This window comes from Panthera pardus, unplaced genomic scaffold, assembly GCF_024362965.1.
Source record: "Panthera pardus isolate Hobbes unplaced genomic scaffold, ASM2436296v1 HiC_scaffold_2, whole genome shotgun sequence".
Taxonomy (NCBI): Eukaryota; Metazoa; Chordata; class Mammalia; order Carnivora; family Felidae; genus Panthera; species Panthera pardus.
The window spans coordinates 63069093-63085910 of record NW_026526765.1 but is presented as its reverse complement, the minus strand read 5'-3'; the positions used below and the strand labels follow the sequence as shown (position 1 = coordinate 63085910).

General features: G+C 49.0%; 1 long non-coding RNA gene across 11 annotated transcripts in view; it reads right to left on the bottom strand.

The window, feature by feature from the left end:
* LOC109267523 (uncharacterized) overlaps positions 1-16818 on the bottom strand; it is a 384515-nt gene that overhangs the window by 158247 nt on the left and 209450 nt on the right. The window contains exon 3 of one of the 11 annotated variants that reach the window (XR_008423756.1): positions 15172-15390. The exons of the other annotated variants lie outside the window; for them this stretch is intronic. This is a non-coding gene — a long non-coding RNA (uncharacterized LOC109267523). The remainder of the gene's footprint in view (positions 1-15171; positions 15391-16818) is intronic. 11 annotated transcript variants of the gene reach the window in all.

Sequence of the window (16818 nt, the reverse complement as noted above, 5' to 3'; positions counted from 1 at the left end):
GGGAAGTGGAGGGGACCCAAGGGAAATACCAAATCAACACCTCCGCCCTGCCCAGTGGCTTGCATGGGCCACGAGAAGCCTGTAAACTGAATGACACAGCAATACGTACCAGAGCTAGGGTGCACTTTGGGGTACCTGTGCCCCTCAGCGGTGGGGGGGGGGGGGGTAGCCTGGATAGGATTTGCACACTGGAGGGCTAACATGGAGATATTACTCTAATGACAGAAGCTGCTAGCAGGCATGCTGTCCAGATGTACAGATGGCCTGGACTTTCAAGTGATTTCCCTTTACTTACTTCTAATGTATATGTGTCTTCTGCCTGTTCGGCATCCTTGAACACCCTAAAACTTTGGAGAATTTCCTCCTTCTGTGTCCCTGACTCCCCAGAGAAGCCAGAAACTTTGTTTTCCAGAACTAGGGTGCAGGCACATGACCAGGCTCACCAATTACATAAGTAGCCAAACTTTAAGAGCTGGCAGCAAGAAGATGAGGCAGGTTCCCATGGAGGCAGGGAGGCAGCAGAGGATCTGTGGTATTTAGGGGCTCACAGAATCGCTCCCTGGAGCTGCCCTGCAGTGGCACGGCCCTGCTCCCCCGCGGAGCCTCTTGGCCTGGTTCCTGGACTGATCCAGAGATGCTGGGAGCCCCCCCCACCCCAATATCCCATAATAAATTCTATTTCTGCTTAAACTCACTGCAGGTGGCTTCTGTGGTCTCCAGGAAGCCCCCCCCCCGCCCCGACTTCCCCACTGGTGTAGCCTCTTCAGAAGGGAGGCATTTAGCACACTTATATGATGGCAGCATGGGGTGAATTTTACCCTCTCAGACACGGCTGGCTCCAAAACTATTCCAGATACCCCATAGGGAAAATGGACCCCCAACTGGGGAATTTATCTTTTAAAAAGTGCTGTTTTGGGTGGCTCAGTTGGTTAAGTGTCCAACTTAGGTCACGATCTCATGGTTTGTGAGTTCGAGCCCCACATCAGGCTCTCTGCTGTCAGCACAGAGCCTGCTTCAGATCCTCGGTCTTTCCCTCTCTCTGCCCCTGCCCTGCTCATTCTCTCTCTCCCTCTCTCTCTCTCTCTCAAAAATAACAAAAGTAAACGTTAAAAAAGCGCTGTTTTAATCATCTGGAATGAGCTGCGCCCCCCACCCCCACCTTCTACCTCTCTCCCACTCAGATCCATCCTCCGGTGTGTGGCCAGAGTGATCTTTCCTGAAAATGATCCAGCTGTCCCACTGCCCTGTGACACCTGTCCTGGGCGTTCCCCCACCCAGCCCCACCCTGTCCCTCCTCTCTGCTCCGCCCTGTAGAGGGGCATCAGCAGGCCATAGGAGGGCGGGTGAGGAGAGTGGGCACGTGGCATTCATGACTCAGCTCCTTCCCCTCCAGGTCACACGGTTGGCCGCATCCCTCTCCCGCAGACTCTTCGCCACAGGGCCACCCTCTCTGGGTTCTGATCATCCCCCCCTCCCTGCCTGCCTCCTTGAGATGGTCACACCTTCCTAAAAAGGTGGTCACATATCACCGCCCAGTCCCAGCTAAGCCCCATTCCTGTTAGTCATCCTAAACCCCATCCACCCCTTTGCAAATAGCCCCTCTGAGTGTGGCATCCGTGTCCTGAGAGGCCCCGGTCCACACAATGTCCTTCAGTCCATGTTTAAGTTTCAGGGCAGACTCACCCCCCCCCCCCCCAGGACAAAGCCAGGCTTCCTAACACGGGGAGATCTGGCCCCTGCCAACCTCTCCGCTCCCATGCCCTCATTGACTGTGCTAGCCTTTTCTGTGCCTCAGGCCCATCCCTCACTGAGGGGCACCCTCACCCCTCTCGCCCACCTCACAGCTGTCTGCTCCAGGAAGCTGTGCCAGGCCCCCGGATCTCCACAGCTGAATCCCCAGACCCCTTGTCACAGTATATGGCAAAGTCTCTGTACGTGCGGTAAGTTATGGATCTTGAGACCGGAAGATTATCACCCATTATCCACGTGAGCCCTAAAAAGCATGACAAGCATCCTTAAAGAGGGAGGCAGAAGGACATTTGGCCACAGGGGAGCAGGCCATGTCGTGACAGAGCTGAGATCGAATATGGTCAGCCTCTAGAAGCTGAAAAAGGCAAAGAACATTTTCTACCCCCAGTGCTTCCAGAAGGGGCCAGCCCTGCTGACACCTTGACCTTGACCAGTGAGACTCATGTCAGACTTCTGGTCTCCAGAACTGAAAGGGAATACATTTATGCTGCTTTAAGCCATTGAGCTTATGGTAATTTGTTAAAGCAGCCACAGAAAACTAATCAGAAGCCTTTCCCAACCAGAAGCTGGCTTGGTGGCCCCATCTGAGCCACACTGCCACCGGGTCCTAACTAAGGGCACTGCTTGCACTGGGCTGGACCTGCCTGCTTACCTGTCGGTCTTCTCCAGCACCCCTGGGTAGGGTGTGCCTTTTCTGTTTCCCTAGGACCTGCAGAGGGTCCAGCAGGAGGGGTGGCATGAATGAAAGGCTCAAGGACAAACTGTCTGCCTGCCACTGTCAATTACCAAACTGAGACACCATGAAGCAGGGACGCTCACCTAGGATCTTCAGAAATGTAACTCCTCCCAGTGACCCACTGGACATCAGCACTGGCTCCCAGGACACGAGTTGGCACTTTTCTACAACAGCTCCAGCAGGACCAAATCAGGGCTGAGACCCAGGTCCTTCAGTGACTAAAGTCCTCAGAGAGCTGAGTTTCACAGCCCATATTCTTGGAGTCCCAGGGAGCATGAAATCTGGGGATAGTATCCCATAAAGCATGGAAAACAAAGCAAAGAACCTGGGAGATGTGCATGCCAGCCCTTTCTTTTCTGTCCCCTGCTTCCTTCTGAGATTCAGGGACGGGAGGAGACCGCTCAGCCCCTCTGGCACACTGGGGATAGGGGCAGGCAGCCTTCTCTGTGTGCTCAGCTCTCTGTCCCCTGGCACTGAGGGGCAAGGCCACAGCTGCTACGAGGGGGTCTAGGTTAAACTCACACAGGTGATCTTGAATCCTCTCCACCCTCCTTCTCTGAACAAGGAAGACCTTACTTCTGCCATCACACTCAACTCCACAGACACTGGTCAACACTTCCACTGGGGACAGGTTGTGGCCTGCCGGGTTCCCTGACCGAGTCTTCTGGCCTGGCCACCACCACCACCATGGGCTATGGACAGCCAGGTGCCTGGGACCACATCACATTCCAAAGCCCTCTACTTAGCTCCCTATGTGCCCATCCCTCCCTTGTCCCTTCTGCTAGCCTGAAGAGCCTTTGAGGGCAGCCACCAGCAATGTTATCTTGTATCCCCAGAACCTAGAAAAGGACCTGGCATATAAGTTTGCTTAGTGATGAAAGCAGAGCAAGGCAGGAAGTGTGGGCAGTGAGAAGAAGGATGGTGTTTGCTATGGTGGCCTCTCTAGTGGCCACTGCTTTACTCAGAAGAAAGATCTGGATACCCTCGTTATCCACCCCACAAACCTCATTCCTCCTCTGCCCTCCTGTCTCCCACTCCTCCTTGCTCTCTCACCCAAACCACACTGGACTTCTTGCTGTTCTTTGAAGCTGCAGGAACGCTCCCTGCCTCAGGGCCTTTGCACTGGCTGTTCCCTCTACCTATAATGCTCTTCCCCCAGATGTCCTCATGACTTACGCCCTTACTTCTTCAAAACTTTGTTCAAATGGCATTTTATGAATTGCCCTATCCTGATTACCCAATTAAAAATTTTTTAAAATGTTTATTCTTTTTTTGAGAGACAGAGTGCGACCAGGGGAGGGACAGAGAGAGAGAGAGACACACATACACAGAATCTGAAGCAGGCTCCAGGCTCCGAGCTGTCAGCACAGAGCCCGACGTGGGGCTCAAACCCACAAACCAAAAGGTCATGACCTGAGCCGAAGTTGGACGCTCAACTAACTGAGCCACGCAGGCACCCCCTGATTACCGAATTTTAAACCACAACTCCTCCAGCACCCCCAATCTCCCTTCCCTGCTCACCTCCCCCTTTTAAATAGTTATCATCGACCCTATTATCTCATTGTTTATAGTCTTTCTCCGTGTGGGTGAGAATCTTGTTCAAAGTTGTTTCCTCTGTGCCTAGAGCGATGCTTGTCACAAAGTGGGCCCTCAGCAAAGATTTGTTGGAGAAATGAATACACGTATTGAATGAATTAACAATTAGGGGATGCTTCACTGAATGATGATGGTGAACCAAGTCATGTAGGAAAAGGCAGAGCAATGGGAGTATCTGAGAGAACATTCCAGGCAGAGGGAACAGCCGGTGCAAAAACCCCTGTGCACCCAAGCAACAGCAAAGAAGCCAGTGTGGCCAGAAGACAGCAAGGACAGGAAGGGTGGGAAAGAGAGGAGAGACGCAGGGGAGATGGGAAGCCACTGTGGGGTTTAGAGCATGGATGCGACATGATTTGTTTTATAAACATCGTTGTGTCTTCTGGGTAGAAAACAGACTCAAAAGGAGGCAGAGAAGCAGCAGGGAGACTAGTCAGAAAATGTCTATGATCATCCGGATGGGAGACCTGGGGGACAGCCGTGGAGGTGGCGAGAAGGGGTTGGAATTGGAACTGAAGGAAGAACCGATCAGATTTTCTCTTGGACTGGATGGGGAGTAGGAGAGAGAAGAGACACATCAGAGACAACTTCAGGCTTCAGCCCGAGCAACCAGAAAGACGGAGATGTCACCTACCAAGATGAGGACAAATGGGATCCAGATGGGGCCAGGGAATCAGGAGTTCCATCTGGGCATTTTAAACATGAGGTGCCCACTGGAAATCTAAGAGGGAATGTCAAGTAAGCAGTTGGATATGGGAGCCTCGAATTCACTGGAGACAGCAGGCTAGCTGTACAAATTTGGGAGTCCCCAGAACTCAGGAGGTTATGCACTCACTTGCACGGGGGTGCAGGTAGAGAGGAGAGGGGTCCAGGACTGAGTCCTGGGCCCCAGCACTGAGAGTGGAGGACCCGATAAGAGCAGAGGGGACGGGTGAGAACCGGGAAGGCAAGGTGTCTGGGAAGCCAGATGGAGGCCGTCTCAAGGAGGAGGGCGCCCGGGCTGTTCACCTGCTGCCGAAGGATCCAGGGAGATGGGGCAGCACTTGGAATAACTCCGGAGGACAAGCCTTTCCTTTCACCTTCTCCTGCCTTCTTAGTGAGCCTGGGGGACCTGAGGTCACAGAACGGGACTAGAGTTCCAGCCGCAACACCAAAGGCACTGTCCCCATCAAGTTGAAACTGTTTCTTCGGGTATAAAATAGAACTAGAGAGTTCTACTTTGGAGGGCTTGGGGAAGACTGAAAAGAGCTCTCAAGGCATATTGATAAGGAAGAAATAGGATTTCATCGAGGAAAATGAAAGATAGATCCCTAAGGGGAATGCACCGTACAGCTGGGTGAGGTATCTCTGGCCAAGGGAGAGAGTGAGGAAAAACATTCGTATTTTCATGTTTTCTAATAGGGATGGGATCGCCAAAAAATGTTATGAGGGACGTTACCGCAACAATGGTGAAATCTGAATAACGTCTGTAGATGACTCAGTATTGCCTCCGTGTTAATGTTCCTGATTCTGACGAGTGAACTAGGCAATGGAGACAACGACCCTGTTCTTAGGAAATACCCACTGAACTATTCACGGGTGAAGGAGTATCATGTCTACAATGTTCTACCAAATGGCTCGGCTTATAAAAATAATACTTTGTATTTAGAGAAATGACAAAGCAAATGTGGCAAAAATACTAACAACCGATCAGGCGGACAAAAGGTGTTTGGAAAGTCTGCACCATTCCTGCAACTTTTCAGTAAGTTCAGCATTATTTCAAAAGGAGAGTTTTCTAAAAGACCTTGAAAATATTTGCTCTTCCATATTGTTTGAATCTTGTTCAATAAGAATACATTTATACATTACTAAAGTGCTCAGTGCTTTTAACGATTAAATAGACACAGTAAGTAATACCTCTTGTGAACTGTAAATCTTCAATTGTTAAGTATCAATTATTATGTTGTTCTGTTTATTACTAATATGGCTATTATACTTACTGTAATATATTATTAATGCATTATTTATTATTATTATTATTATTATTATTATTATTATAGATATTGCTAACATTTCGAGTTGTTCTCGAATTGCAGGGAGCCGGCTGCCTTCGGGTGTCGCCCCTCTCCCCAACCCAGGTCATTTTCCAGCTTTCCTACCTGGACCTGGCCCCAGAAGTTCACGCCCCCAGCCCACAGGCTTTCGGCAGTGCCCCCTCTGTCCACCAGGGGGCGCTCGCAACACCTTGTCGACACCCGCTGGCACCGCAGAGCCTGAAAAGCAGGAGCTGAACCACAGGACCGCAGGACCTCCGCCACTGTAGGACGAAGGGAACCTGCCAACCCCCGTCCAGAAGCTCTGGGATCTCTGACATCCAGCTCAATTCCCTGCGCCCTTCTTCTTTTATTCCCCTGCATAGCTGGCTGGCTATTGGCCCGAGGGTGACATTGAAATGCATAAAATTCAGTAATTAATCCGGGAGGCTGATATGGGGAAACACAACCAAATCAGCCAACCTTCTACACTGACATTGAAGAGGGCTACACAGAAATGGCAACAGAGCGGCCTCTGGATGACATCTGGCCCCCAGATAGATGTCTTCTGTTCAGCCTTCTTCATGGTGTCTGAAAACCGGCATTGAGGGTCAGTTTTTAAATTGGGAGATTTCACATAAAATCCAGATTGCTGTTTTTGCTTACAAAATGGGGTGAAAGGAGCCCACGTCATCACATGGCAACATCTCCGGAGCTGTGGTTTCCCCCTTTGGACTGGACATACACCCCATCTCACCATAGTTCCCACTAAGCCCTACTGCCTCACCTTGGAACCACCTCACTGCCTGTCACCTCTCACGCCTGCTATGTCACCTGCCTGGCGCTTAGGGATCTGGATTTACCACTCAACCAAAGGCAAGCCTACATTAGTCAGATACCCTGAGAACAGGCCAGTTCCCATCAGTCACAGTTTCTGGTCAACCGCCATTTAAGAAAAACCCTTGAGGTTGCAAGGATTTCAGGGAACAGATTTTTTTTTTTTTTAATTATATAATATGTTGCCATGCTCTGTTTCATCATTACAACCACTGTGAAAACACAAAAGCAGGCAGTTGAGCTCAGGCCTGGGTGACCTTGAACAGTCACTTAATCTTTCCCTGCCTTAGTTTCCTTGTCTATAAAATGGGGATATTAATAGCCGCGTAGAATACTTTGGGAATGCAGGAGACAGCCCGTGTCAAAGCACTTAGCCAGTGCCTGGCGCATAGGAAAAGTCAAATAACTGTTAGCAATTATGATTATTAATCATTACACAAGGCAGCTGAACCCACAGAAAAATGAGGCCCGTGGTTCCCAACTTGAGTGCATATCAAGGTCACCTGGAGGTCATGTTGCACCCAGATGGCCGGGCTCCACCCCTACAGCCACAGTTTTGTGATTCAGTGGGTCTGGGCTGGGGCCTGAGACTGTCCATGTTTTAGTGAGTTCACATGTGAAAATACTCTGAAAACTGCTGCTCAACTCACTTAAAGGCAAACTTACCAGTTTGAAACACGTGCCTCCACATTTGCCTACTTCTCGTTGAAAGAGTCCTGGTAAGCAGTAAAAGTATTAACATATATAAAGTGCTTTAGTGCCTGGCAAAAACAATGCTCAGTAAGTTAGAATGATTCATAATTAAATAGAGAATTACCAGGAAAATCTACAACTAAAAAGAAAGACATAGGGAGAAGGGAACCTTGGGCATTTGGGCCAGAGGCTTCGTGAGGGCATCCTGTTTTAATCCCCTCATCAAGACTATGAAGAAGGAACATGTGGCCTTGCTGTTCCCAATCTTCCTGTAATATCCCGGAAATTACTCCAAGTCTTTGGAGTAGGTTAAGGATGCTCCTTTAAAAAGGAACAGCCAGATGGAGCATCCCTTTGCCCTTCCTTCCGTCTTCCTTTCTGGACTACATAAGAGATAGCTGGGGCTCCAACAGCCTCCTTGGGCCATGAGACAAACTAAGGACGAAAGCAAAGGCTAAGGCTGGGGAAGCGAAAATAAGGATGGAACCTGGCAACCCAGTGACCATGAAACAACCACACCAGCCTTGGACCAACTACTTGTAGAGCAGTTTTCAATGAGAGAACAGTCAGCATTACTATGCCCACTCGACTGCCCTTCTTTGGCATGCTGCTTTCATAGCAGCTGAACTTAATCTTAACTGAGAGACCGTCTCTCCCTGGGCTGACTTCTGGCTGAGATGCCTCTTCCCCTCTCCATGTAGAACTGACACCCAGTAAACTGCTTCGGCCCACTCTGTGGGCCAGAATGCTCTGGTTCTTGAGTTCTTGTTCAACTTCAGGTGATTTAGACAACTGTTTATAAGACACAAGTGTATTCTTCCTGGGTGTCTCTTGGATAAAAACGTCTTTCAGATGACCTCCCCCTGGTTCGCTTCTGGATACGGTACTCAGGCTGGGCTGATCTTTGCCCAGTATATAAAGGTACACTTGAATTGGCTGATAACTTTTATTTATTATTTATTTATTTATTTTTAAGTAGGCCCCCTGCCCATTGTGGGGCTTGAACTCACGACCCTGAGATCAAAGAGTTGCATGCTCCACCGACTGAGCCAGCCAGCCACCCCCTGGCTGATAAATTTTAAACATCACCATGCGGGTTGTAAACCTGCTCCAAGTCCCATCCGTGCCTAGTCTGTCCCCGATTGCTCCCTGTAACCCTCAGAGTCACATAACCCAGCAACTGAAGGCTTAACACCCAGGGAGGTGAGGACCTAAGACTTTGCTCTAACTCACCTGCCCAGTGTTGGTTCAGACTGGGTCACCCCTGCAACCAAGTTAGTATGGGAGGGGCCACATACACCTCTCCACATGCCATCCTGGCATGGGAAGGAAGGAGCCCTGGCCTGGGTAGTGGCTGGGAGCCATGTTCCTTCCCATCTGGTCACTGGTAGTCTGCCGATGTGACACTCCCACCTGTGACCTGTGAACTCATGGCTTGTGCTTTAGACTCAGAAATATCCCAGGGAGCACCAGCCATCCCCCCCTCACTGTATTGGCCCCCCCAGACAGTCAGTGGATGCAGACCCCCAAAGAGTCTCACTTTGTACCCCATTTGGCCCACTGGCATGGCAGACCCCTACCTCGCATACTTGGCTTTCAGCATCCACGCCACGTGGGTACAGAACATGGCCAGCAGAGTGCCACCAGCTAGCATCCCTGCTGCTCCAGAGCATACAGCTCAATATGGGACTGCATCCCGGGCTGCTTTAGAGCAACCCCGTCCAAGGTCCACTCCTCATCCTCGTTTCTGGAATCTTCCTATAGAAGAGAGAATCTTCCTCCCATGTCCTCCTGGGTGTGAGTCAATAAACCCCTCAATCCCTGTGATTTGCCCAGGTAGAGAATTCCCCCATTTCTTGGTGTTACCCCTTCTGTTTGGACCTCTGGTTCTCAAGGGGGGATATTTGGAAGCATTTTGGAAATCCGTGAAATATTTTTAGCTGTTCCAATGATTGGCAGTGGCATTTGGTAGGGTTTAATTTTTTTTTCAATATTTACTGTAAACTGACTGAGCTACGGCATGCGTGAAGACCACACATATCGAAGTACACGCTCAATGCATATTCACAAAGCGAACATATCCACGTAACCAGCAGCCAGACCAAAATCAGAAGATTATCAGGACCCTCAAAGCCTCCTTGGACCCCCTTGCAGTCACCACGGCCCACCACTGATAACCACCATCCTGACCTCTAACACTAGGAACCTACCCCCCCTTTTCTAGAACCTCCTGGAAATGGCTTCATGCCATGTGTCAGTCTTTTGTGTCTGGCTCCTTCCACTCACCATGTCTGTGAGATTCCCGCATTTGCCGCATATAGTTCTTGATGAGCACACGGGGTGTTTCGAGTTTGGAGGTATTAGGAACGGTGCCGCCTCGAACATTCCTGCACAAATTTTTTGGTTCACCGATGCACCGATTTCTGCTGGACACCTAGGAGCGAATAGCCGGACCACGGGACAGGCGTATCGCAGCCTTAGTACCCACGGCCAAAGACTCGCCCGGAACTGTTGTGGCAACTTCCATTTCCGCCTACACAGTATGAGCGTTCCCTGTTGTCTCGTCAACACTTAGTATTGTCTGTTTCTCGGTGGCCATTCTGGAGGGTGTGGTGTGGTATCCCACTGTGGTCACTGGCCATTTGGATATCCTTTTCTGTGAAACGTCTGCTCAAATCTTCTGCCTGGTTTTCTGTTGAATTGTTTGCCTCTTCTTTTACTGATCTGTAGCTCTTCATGCATTCTGTCTAGGACTTCTCTCATGAATAGCTAGATTGCCAAGTATCTTCTCTCATTCTGTGATGTGTCTTTTCATGTTCCTAAAAGTGCCATTTGATGAAACAGAGTCTTAAGACAGCGAATTCTCCTCTAGGGTTAATAATTTTTGGTCCCAAGTAATCCTTGCCTACCCCTTTGTTTCCTTCTAGAAGTTTTCTAGTTTCACCTTTCATATTGTGATTTATAATCCCACACACTTTTCTTGAGTGATCCATGAGACATCCGTGGAGCTGAAAAACCTGTTCAGAGTGATCTGAGAACCTAGCTCAGCTTTACACATAAACACAAAATGTGGGGGTTTTTGCACGGTTTAATACACACTGAGTTTCCCAGAATGTAACTCCTGTGTAAATTTAGAGAAGATTTTTATTTTGTTTTGTTTGGAACTTTGCCAAGATTTGAATCATCATTTCAGAAAAAATATGTCACCAACAGCAAAGTTGCTCAAGGTATGTGAGTAACCCGTATAATCCACCCGTGTCTGTCTACATTTCTATATGATCCTATGGCTTAAGTAGACATATATCCTTAGTTGACTATTAATTAACTACTAAAGATGCATGAAGTTGCAACAATCTCCATTTGATTTTTGTCTACATCTTTCAAATCTAAACTTATGTCCTATGGTTTGGAGCACATATCTGACCACTTCAAATATACTTCCCAGTACGGCCATGCCTATGTGTCTAGATGTCAGTACATATATTGTTTTATCGTACCTTATTTACTTTTTTTCTCTTTTCTATTACAACTAGAGCATTATGTTAATTTGGGGGGAAGGAACAATGTGTTTAGACACATTTCATTTCATTTCAGGAGTGCAAGGGGGATTCACAACACATTTCCTATAAGGACAGGGTCACTGGTTCTGACAGGGTAAGAGCCAGTGTGATCGGCTCTGCCCAGTGGGCCTCGCTTTCAAATCCAACGGGAACACTCAAGTGTTTTCCTAACCACAGGAGCGGTTTTCTTCTAAAACGGAATTCCTCTTAGGCCAACCAATTTTAAGGTAACAGTAATGTCTTTCTCCTCGCTACATGTGTGAAATAGACAGTCCCGCACCTGCCCCAGAAGAAACGATATGGGAGTGGCCCGATTGCTCAAAGCCCTCTCACCTCCTTCCAGCATCTACCTGCTTTTGAGATCACACATTGGCCTGTTCTGGTTCTTCCCTGGGCTTAGTTTCACAGGTAGAGCGGTCTGAGTTCAAGACCCGGCGCTGCCCCAAACTAGCTGTGTGGCACTAGGCAGTGTGTTAACCTTCTGTGAGCCCACGGCGTATGTTCACAAAATGAGTAAGAGAAAACGTACTTGGCCTATTTGTGAAAGCAGAAGGTAGTAACTGCTAATGTTTACTGAGTGCTTACTGCAAGCCAGCTTCTGTGCTAAACGCCTCAGGAGGATAATCTTCTATCCTCAATCCTGCCACAAGGACGGGGGCCACTTTTATCTCCGTCGTACAGATGAGGAAAGTGGAGGCACAGACAGAATAAGGAAATTGTTCTAGGTCACCCAGTTGGAAAATGGCAAAGCTCAGAGTCCAGCCCGGGCGGTCTGACTGGTTCTCACTGAATGATACCTTGTAGGGAAAAGAGTGCCCAGCACAAAGAAGGACACAAAAAATGGCAGCTCTTGGCCATTATTACGTGCCCATTGGTCTTACAGTTCTGAACACCTGCGCTCATTATTACTTTCTTCCCGCTCCCAAAAGAACCGCGTATCGGCCTTTGGCTTAACTCCATTTAACGCATGCCTAGTGGCTTTTAAATAAGTCCATTTCTAATATTCCAGCTGCCTCAATTTGGCAGCATTCGTCAAAAGAACACTGGTAAAAAATGATGTTAATCTACCTGCAAATGGTATAAGGAAGTCTGCGTTCGCACAGGAATTCATGCTGCTATTTCCCTAAAAACATCCAATCCCATAAGCAACAAAAAGCACACTATGTCAGAAATATGTCCAAGCCTCAGGCCACCTGTACCCGGAAATACTTGACCCAAGGAAGCACAACTGCCCCCCCGGGTGCTGGTTGTACCAGGATTTGACCTGCATGTGTCTAGATCCTTAGGAATGTGCTCTGACACAGGCCACGGTCAGGTATGGTAAATAAAGTGGCTTCCAGCACAAAATAGACTCCACTTCCCAGCAGGCGTGGCTGCCGAACTCCTCCGTTTCTGAAAATGGTTTTGCGAGCTTGGAGAATCGTAGGGGGGCTTTGTGCTGCAGGGTCATGTCACGGCGGCCGACCGGCCCTTAGAAGTTTTGGATCAAAATGCAAAATGCAAAATGAGTCTCTGCTATCTCCCAGTGGACAAGACACCTCAGGTCTCTCTGGGCTTTTGCTTCCTTGCCCATCAGAGGACGAGGTTTGACTAAGAGAAGCCCTAAAGCTTCCCCAGGCCGGGCCGGGAGCTGAGGAGTCAACACCTGCCACGAGTTTAGATCCGGTGCTACCAGATCATAGTGTGAACAAGTTAGGACTCAATTCCTCTCTAGCCGTGTGATGTAGGCCCATCACTGCACCTCTGTGAGCCTCAGTTTCCTCCTTAGATAAAATCAAGAATAAACAATATTGATCTCCCTGGATTGTTAGGCAGGTAACGTGTAAACAGCCTAAACATAAAACAGATGCTCAACAAATGTGGGTTTCTTGCCCTCACACATGCGCCCACTTTCTCTTATTACCACATCCCCTGATCGAGGCACCAGACCTCCCTATGAGGTCAGTCCACTTCACCCATGCCCCACCCAGCCCTTCTGTCTTTCCCTGGGGGGTGGTCGAGACGCTCAAGTCTTCTGCCCCAACTAGCATCTACTCCTAGACCAACTGTCACCATGAAACTACCTGATAAATTGATACATTTACTCCAGTCACCTGCCCAAAACCTCTGCATTAGGAATTCTGGTGTCAGAGTTCCAGTGCATAGAACAGAGAGGAATCAGTAATTTAAATGTGGCAGCATTTGATGATAAGTTGCATTCCTTGAGGATGCTAGGAAGAGAGGCCCTTGTAATGGTTTCTCTTTTCAGTGCATGTTACATCTGTGAGTAGCGGGCCCCTCCGTGTGACTTACTCCAGGCTCCATGATCTCTGTTTCCCCCTGGCAAAATACCCCACTTTATTAGATCCAGCTCAGGAGTTCTACCAGCACGTAAAGCCTTAGAGATGGGCTTCTTGTTTGCTTTCTCCAGCCAGCCACCCCAAATTCTTGGAAGTGGGTGGAGCATAAATGAAAAGTTGGTAAATAAAATTCTTTCTTTGGTCTAGTATGGACAGGCCTTGGCCTCTTCAGGCTACTTCATGGCTCCCAAACTGTAATTATTGGTTGCTTTTTAAAGTGTCCCTCTGAACTGAGAGTCTTTAGTTGTTCTAAATGCATTTGGGATCCTTCTGGACCCAGGAATTAAAGGTGACTCTTCATTCCTGTAAGTCAGAGACTGTCTCGTCTGAAGAAACATTCCAGGGCTGCAGGCATGTTGTGTGGTGAGATGGGCCAATTAAAGCTATATCCCAGCGTCCTCCAAGTAGGAGTTCAAATGGCCTTGAGAAGCAAGAAGCTTCCTTGTGAGTCTGCTCTCCGGCCAGGAGGACCCTTCCTGTAGCCCTGATCCCCGGGATCCCAGAGTAACGGAAAGTAAGATTAGAAGCCATCAGGCCAGAAGAATCGTAGGTGGTTTTACTGGCCACAAAGTCTCCCTAATATCATGGGATTGGGTAACGCCCTGAACGATTCCTGGCTTCTGAAAGAGAATGAGGCCATTCCTGAAGATTCTATGCACTACTCTATCACAGGGGACTGCCGAGCTCCCTTCCACCAATCCCACCTCCCTCCCAACACAGCACCTTATGGTGGATTGGGGCAGGGGGCGCTCCTGGGGGTCTGATCAGGAGACACTACAACTTTTGCCTTTTAGGACCAGTGGCGATAACAACAAATGACACGGACTGAACACTTTGTATGCATTGCTCATTTCAACCTTTCAATGACCCTGTGGACAACCTAGCATCTCTCCACATGTGGCCACTATCCACATTTTACGAAAAGGGGAACTGAGGTCAAGAGGGCAAATGAGTTCCTCAAGGTTAATAAGTAACAGAGGCTCAAACCCAGCTCTGACGGGCCCCACAAGCATCGCTTTTAGCAACTGCAACAATCTGCTGCCTGCCTTAACACCTGAGCCCAAGAGCTCGCCATTCACTGTTCTCCCCAAGCCCCATCAGGTTCCTGCTGCCCACACCAAACCCTGAAGGTCTAAATGTGCACACCAGAGGAGGAGGGGGACACAGGGAGCACGGTGGGTAGAACAAGCTTGGGGCCAGATGGCTCAGGTTTGAACCCAGCTCCAACATTTACTCACGATAAGGCCATGGGCAAGGTACTTAACTTTTCTATGCCTTTGTTTTCTCCTCCACACACAAAAAGAAGAATCCCTGATCAGGCTGCAGTTGAGATGGGCTGCATGCTACCTGTACAGCACACAGAGGGCGTCTGGCACCCCAGAAAGCTCCATGAACCCTGGGCGCTTCTCCAGGGAGAAGCCTGCTCGGCATCTCCACCTCGACATGGAACAAGCCTCTCAAATTTGGCATAGCCCAAGCCGAGCCCCTGACCTTCCCTCCTCGGGCTGCTCGGCCCTCACTCTGGCCCGCACTAACACCTGGCCACTTTGTCTTTCTCGAAGCTGAGGTCAAAAATTTCAGCGTCATCCTGGGCTCCTCACATTCCCTGGGTGCCTCACATTTAACGTGCCTGAAAGTCCTCAGAGCCTTACCTTTAAAATACACCCGGCATGGAGTCCTGCACCATCACCTCCGCTGCTCCCTGGTCCAGGTCAACACCTTCTTCCCCTCCACGTGCATCCGGCAGCCTCCTCACTGGGATCTCTGCTTCTGCTCTCGCCCACGATGGTCTTCTCCCACCGTAGCCAGAGCAATTCGGGATGCGTCAGGTAATTCCAATCCAGACTCCCGTGGTGGCTTTTCCACCTCACCTGGAGATAATGTCAGCGCCTAATTATGGGCCCACCAAGCCAGTCCCCTCCCGCCCTCCCCCTCCCTCTTCTTCTCCAGCCCCACTGGTCTCCTGCTTCCCCTCCTAGAGCCCTTGGCCCTGTTGTTTTCTTTCCTGAAAACTCTCCCCCAGACATCCACATGCCTTTCTCCTCTACTCCTGTGGTCTCTGCTCACACACCACCTCATCAATGCATGTTTTCCTGCCCACCCCAAATAACACAAGTTCCAAGTCGTCTTCAGGCTCCATGCATCACGAACCAATAAATCACCCAACCTCCCCCACCTCAACCCTGCTTTCTTTATCTCCTCTCAGTATCAGCTCTGGGATAAGCTGTCCTCGGATCAGGTGCAGGAGAGGTAGAAAGTGGCAAAGTGCTTGGGAAAAGTGTTTGATGGAAATAGGATTCCCCTGGTTGATAGGAAGATACCATTATATAAATACATTTCATGTGTTTTGCTGGATAGCACATGATTGGTCCAAAATGCTGTCTTGGATCAAGTAGTGGTGAAGAAGTTCCCTTCAGAACATGCTTGAGATGTGGTACCTTGAGACCACGCTTGAGAACACGCTTCAGCTCCCTTCCAAAGTAATGCCCAAAACAAGGTGGGAAGTGCAAACTCGGGCCTTCTGAGTAAAGAGGTCAGATTGCACCTGGTATCTCACTGCAGTCCCTCATGAAGGGACTAAAACTATCAGGATGGGATTTTTTTTTTGAAGACATAAAAGTGCAAGGGAAAATGAGAGAGGTGAAAGTAACAAAACTTTGGGATCCAGAAAGTTTATGGATAAGTATTATTTGACTAAGCAGCTCTGACAGAACTGAATTCCAAGCTCATAGCAAGAAAATCTGTGAGCCGAGTGGACACATACAAGAGAATACTCAGAAAAACATAGGAACCTGTGACACAGTGCACTTCTGGCACTGAGAGCAAAGCTGTGGGAGGGAGGGTGTAAAATAATGGAGACTGCTTGGAATCCGTTTATTGATATTAGATGCCTGGACATCCTCCTCATTCCACATTGCTGGGTACCTGCCCCTTCCTCACTCTGGCAGAAGACTGATCATTTGCCTTCCAAGAAGGATAAAATATAGAGACTCTGGACTATGTGACATCAGACCCAGTTGATGGGCTATTGTTCAGTAACTATGGACGTGGCCTTCTCCCATCTCTCTTCCCATACTGAGCTTCCAGAATGCTGGAATCCAGACTTTTGCCCTCTGGAGAGGAGATTAGAGGAAAATTATCTCCTGTGTCTGACAAACTCAGGTAGAAAGACCTAAAGATATTGAAACAGGAGCTCCCCAGCAATTAGCACAGTATAGCACTCCACAGTAAAGTTCACAGTCAAGAAACTCCACTCATTCAGACAGCCATTGATTAAAAACAACAACAACAACAACAAC